This window comes from Lycium ferocissimum, chromosome 11, assembly GCF_029784015.1.
Source record: "Lycium ferocissimum isolate CSIRO_LF1 chromosome 11, AGI_CSIRO_Lferr_CH_V1, whole genome shotgun sequence".
NCBI lineage: Eukaryota > Viridiplantae > Streptophyta > Magnoliopsida > Solanales > Solanaceae > Lycium > Lycium ferocissimum.
Window position 1 is genome coordinate 18169960 of NC_081352.1, and position 5320 is coordinate 18175279.

Sequence of the window (5320 nt, forward strand, 5' to 3'; positions counted from 1 at the left end):
CTTGAAGAGTTACAAATGCAGTATATTATCTGCTGAAAGAAGTTGAAATGAGAAATTTACAGAATTCTTTGGTCCTGAAGTGTCATATCTTTATGCAATTGATGCATTTATATATTTTGCTATGATTATGAGGGATTACAATCATACGATATTGTTCTACGTGACAGTCAAATCATATAAAGATAACATCTGCTTATAAAGCAAGTCAAGAATGCACTTAGAGTGATTTCAATAATATTATATGCACGATCTGCACTCTATCAATGATCAAGATGCAGCAACACACATAGCCCCAACTAAAGAGAGGATTCATAAAAGGACAAATCATATTTCACTAAAGGTGTTCTTCACACACCATCTCCAAAAGAATGGTGATATCAACACGCAACAGATTCATTCATGTGATAATATAGTTGATTTGTTCGCCCAGTCTCTACCAACTACAACTTTCGAGAAGATGGTGCAAAAGATTGGGATGCGAAGATTCAAGTTTTGGATTGATGTTCTCATCAAGGGGAGTTGCGCTGTACTCTTTTTCCCTTAACTAAGGTTTTGTCCTAATTGGATTTTTCTGATAAGGTTTTTAGTGAGGCAGCCAAAATGCTTATTATTAGAAATGTGTATTCTTTTTCTTTCATTAGAATGAGTTTTTTCTAGTAAGATTTTAATGAGGCACATTATCTATCAAATAGACATTCAAGGGGAAGTGTTATAAATATTAGTTATTATTGTGGATGTCTATTTTTAGGAGAAAATAGATTATAGTAGTCTTAGGTGACTTAATCGATTGGATGTCTTATGTAAGTCTCAATACATCCGCAAACATCTTAATAAATCTCAAAGTTTTTGCAATTGAATCATTGTACCTTGTTGAGAAAAAAAAAAAAAAAAAGAAGAAGAGACAATTCACAATTATTGGACCCTGTTCAATTTAATACTTGGAAAGCAACCTACATAATATAAAGACACAAAAAGAAATACTCCCTCCATTCCAAAATAAGTGTCTCTTGTAGCTCATTGTCACGTCCCAAAATACCCCCTCGACGTGATTGGCACCCAGCACACACCACCGGCCAAGTGAACCACATTTTCATATCTTAACCATACTTTTGCAGCATTAAACAAATTAAATAAACACTCAAATAATATAATAATTACGGATAATTAGTGTCTCAAAATATTAACCAAATACTCTTGCTCAAATCCCACACTAGACCATGGAGCATCTAAGAGAATTACAAAAGACTGGTTTGTAAATCCCAAAAGAAAAAAAAAACATTAATAAATAAATGATAAAGACACTTTTGGTAGCCTCCACGAACAAACAAAATGACTCAAATCAACCAATAGATTAACTCTAGCAAACTCGTGAGCTACTAGCTTCGTCGTCACCAATAGCATCGCATGGACATGCAGAGGAGTGAGCTATATGTAAATATAACCCATAAGATCCTCGACCCGCCACTCTAAATACCCACGGAACAAGTGTTAGAAAATACAAACACACAACAAGCACTTTATATTATGCACAAGAATTATATTGTAATATAATATCCGACAAGGTCCAAACAATCGTTTATCAAGAATAGTATATATCTCAACACAATTTACACTAAGGACCTGTCATAACAACAGTTAAAGAATTTATCAACACCACGAATCCACAACAACATACACAATGTGTCAACAATGCTCAAGAAGCATACACAATGCCTCAATAAAATCAAGAAGCATACACAATGCTAAGGGGAGCATTCACAATGCCCAGTAAAATTAAGAAGCATACACAATGCCAAAGGGAAGCATACACAATGCTCCAATCTCATGGCTCACAACCGTATCACGTTACGAAACAATTTATAAAGAGAGTATTAGAGTATTTGAAAATAAAGTATATGCTTGGTACGTAAGGACCATGGGTTCCCCTTAACACACGCTGCGTCCCAACACATGGACCGTGACGGCAAAACATATTTTTTAAACGGATTTTTGAAAAGCAAATACCCAAAGCTTAAGTCTCACTTACCTCAAATTCACAATTAATCACATTTTAATAAATCAAAGCTGAGTTCTCGAGGGTCCTGGATTGCCTCAAACTACACAAAAAACGGATTTAGAATGGTCAAAACCCTTAGGGTAAACCGCTTCTATATTTTTAGAGGCTTAAACGGTTAAAGTCAAATTTTAAAGGACGAAAACGTCCTCTGGTCAATATGTTCAAAACCCGACAAGACATATGTTTTCGGGAAGGCCTTAACGAGAGGATTCCAACGATATATAAAAGTCTAAAACCCGACACTATTTACCCTTTCAAATCAATGATTTTGATTGAATAATCTCAGAGCTAAACTTTCTCAATTCCTCAAAATATCCCCATGTTTTCACCATAAAGATTCACCCATAATTATGTAATAAACTTAAATTAAAGAATTAGAGTCATTACCTTGATGATTCGGGATGAAAATTCTTATTTTTATGCTTTCTTTTCCCTTCTTTTTCTCTCTTTCTTGTCTTTTCTTCTACTGGTTTTTCCCTTCTCTGTTTGCGCGTTCCCCTTTTTTTTTTGTTCCTTTCAGATTGTTTCACGCCTGATGGTTCCATCAGAATTTTAAAGTCTTTTTTTTCCTTTTCCTTTTCTTTTTTGGATTTGGCCCGCTAACTTCTTTCTTTTCTATTTCCTTTTTAATTCCTTTTAGTTAAAATTATCAAATAAACCCTTATTTAAAAATTGAGTTATTACATTCATATACAGTCCTTAAGAAATTATTCACTTTTAAAAAATTTGAAGTGTTTTTATCAACTTATCTCTAATTAATGCTTAGAAAAAAACTTATTTAATGATTTTTGATAATAAATAAAAATAAATTTGAAAGAATAGAATTAATTCCTTCTTTAAAATCCTAAAGTGTCACTTATTTTGGAACAAAATAAAAAGGTAAAAGACACTTATTTTGAAATGGAGGGAGTATCCTTTACTCAGAAAACAATTGACTATAAAATTGACCATCACTCCCCAAAGAACTGTTGTGCTTCAGTTTCTACAACTACTAGTAGTATAGTTAAGCTTGTATAGTAAGTCTCTTCAAATACCCGTGTAGAATTTAGCTTTGACTCAGTTCTTGATCATCATCGTTGTTATTGTTATTGTTATTGTTATTATTATTATGTGTTGTTTATGTGTTTGAAGTATGTTATATATTGTTGGGTGAGTGTTTTCTTGATTGTTTCTTGGGCCTTCTTTTTTGTTTTTCTTGTTTGAATATTTTTCAGGGTTTTGTGAGTCTGATATGATCATGGGTGGTAAAATTTTAGTAAAAGTCCTTAATGGAAGAATAAAGAAGCAAAAGTGATCTTGAAAAAAGAAAAGAAAAAACTAGACTATGGGTGTGTTCAGTAGGAAGGAAAATGTTTTCTTGGAAACTATTTTCTAGGAAAATAAGTGGGTTTATTACTTATTTTCTAGTGCTTGGTGAATAAGCAACAAAATATTTCAAAACACTGTGGGGGGTGGGATAGGGTGGGGAGTGGGGATTCGGATTGCCGGGGAGGGGGTTGGGGGCATTGGGTGGCTGGGAAGGACACAATGAACTTGGAATGTCACTTATTAAACTTGCCTTCCAAAACATTTTGACCAACCAAAACTATGTTGCTCGGACTCTCTAAAAATGTTCCCGCACCCGTGTCGGATTCTCCAAAAATGCACTACTTTTGGAGAATCCCACACGCACCCGTCAACATTTTTGAAGATCCGAGCAACATACCAAATATGAGAAAATTGGAAAATACTTTCTGGAAAATGTAAGCACACCTTATGTCATCTGTGCAAAAAGCAGTATAAAAGAGTGTGTAAAAGTACTAGATATTGTTAGTTTATATGATAAGGCAGTAATTTGCTAGACAGGAAAAAGTAAAACACCCGCCATTTAGCCAGATGATTGACTGAAATTGAGCAAAAAATATCTCAAATTAATTAGGTTGATTTCCCTCGATTCTTCTTCTCTGATGTGACCTATTTGGTTAGATTACAGATAAACAAGCATAGCAAATGCACTGAACACTTGACAACTACATTAACATCTTACTGTATTAGTAGTATAAAAACCTACATTTTTCATGTCTCACAATATAGGTTTGTTCTCCATAATCCTGCATATATATTGTTTTACCCAGTAGCAGTTTTACCTTAGTGTTGTTATTTTATTCTTATGTGCTTTGTTCTTTACAAGTATTCTTACTTGTGTGTAGACTTCAGAGGCTTTGAGAGTTGAATTTGGCTAAATGGGAAAGACAATTCAGGTTTTTTGGATTCCCTTATCTTGTGTCAGCAGAAGCAGTCAAGTTATTCTTAGAGATGGAACTGTGTATGCATTGGAGGTTAAACAGTCGAAAGGAGGACCTAGAGCATTTTCCAGAGTTCAATTTACCAGCAGCAGAAGCGTGGATATTATCATCAATTTGGCTAGTACGAGGCTGTATTTTGGCTCTTCTTATTTGAAGGCTTGGGAAATGAAAACTGATATTGTCCAACCGAGGACGTATGTGCAGCAGACGGATGGCATAACTTTGAATTTTGGATGTCAGATATCAGATGACAAGTTTGCAGTGTTGGGAAGTAATATAGATGTTTCAATTAAATTTGGCGTTGGATTGAAGAGAGTGTACTTCCTTTTATCTTGTGGTTCAGTTGATTATAAACTTCAGCTTTCATATGAAAATATATGGCAGATCGTGCTTCATCATCCATATGGTCAGAATGCTCAGTTTCTCCTATAAGGTAATTATTCCAAACCTTTAGCTATTCTTTTCATCCGTGCTGGTCTTTGTGACTATTTGATTGTTGGTTGAATGGTACACAATTCTTTGTCATGTATTGTTTTTTGGTCCACAGCAAAATCATTTCTGTATACCTGTTATGCATGCAAAAGTTAGATGCGTACCAGCTTTGCACATAAGGCTGCGTCGTGTTTTAGAACTTTCTAGCAGATGATGACTCTGAGTATGGGCCTATATTATTTGCAATCTGTATGTGGTTCACTATAATATCTCTGCAGCCTCTTGATTTCCTTTACGGGAGAAGGCCTTAGTCCCCAAACATATCCTTGTAAAAAGGCGGTGGTCAGAAAAGCCAAAGATTTCCCTGGTTAATGAATAATCATAGAATATATGCTAAACATTGGCTTCAGAGACAAAGATCTAAACTCTAACAAGTTCTCTATCCCAAAATAAAAAGATCTAACAAGCCTCTATGACGCAGCAAGAATTTGCAGCTATTTCTTGAGCTTTGATATTGTGCTATTTAAAGTCTGAAAGTGTAGGAAAT

General features: G+C 34.5%; 1 protein-coding gene across 2 annotated transcripts in view; it reads left to right on the top strand.

Annotated features, from left to right (window-relative positions):
• Window positions 1-2950: 2950 nt before the first annotated feature.
• Window positions 2951-5320, top strand: part of LOC132036788 (RNA-dependent RNA polymerase 1-like) — a 31994-nt gene continuing 29624 nt past the window's right edge. Inside the window, exons 1-2 of one of the 2 annotated variants that reach the window (XR_009409668.1) lie at window positions 2951-3072; window positions 4246-4508. The gene's annotated coding sequence lies outside the window, so the exon portion shown is untranslated. Of the gene's footprint in view, window positions 3073-4245; window positions 4509-5320 lie in introns of those variants that run through there. The other variant, XM_059427174.1, reaches the window with a different exon arrangement.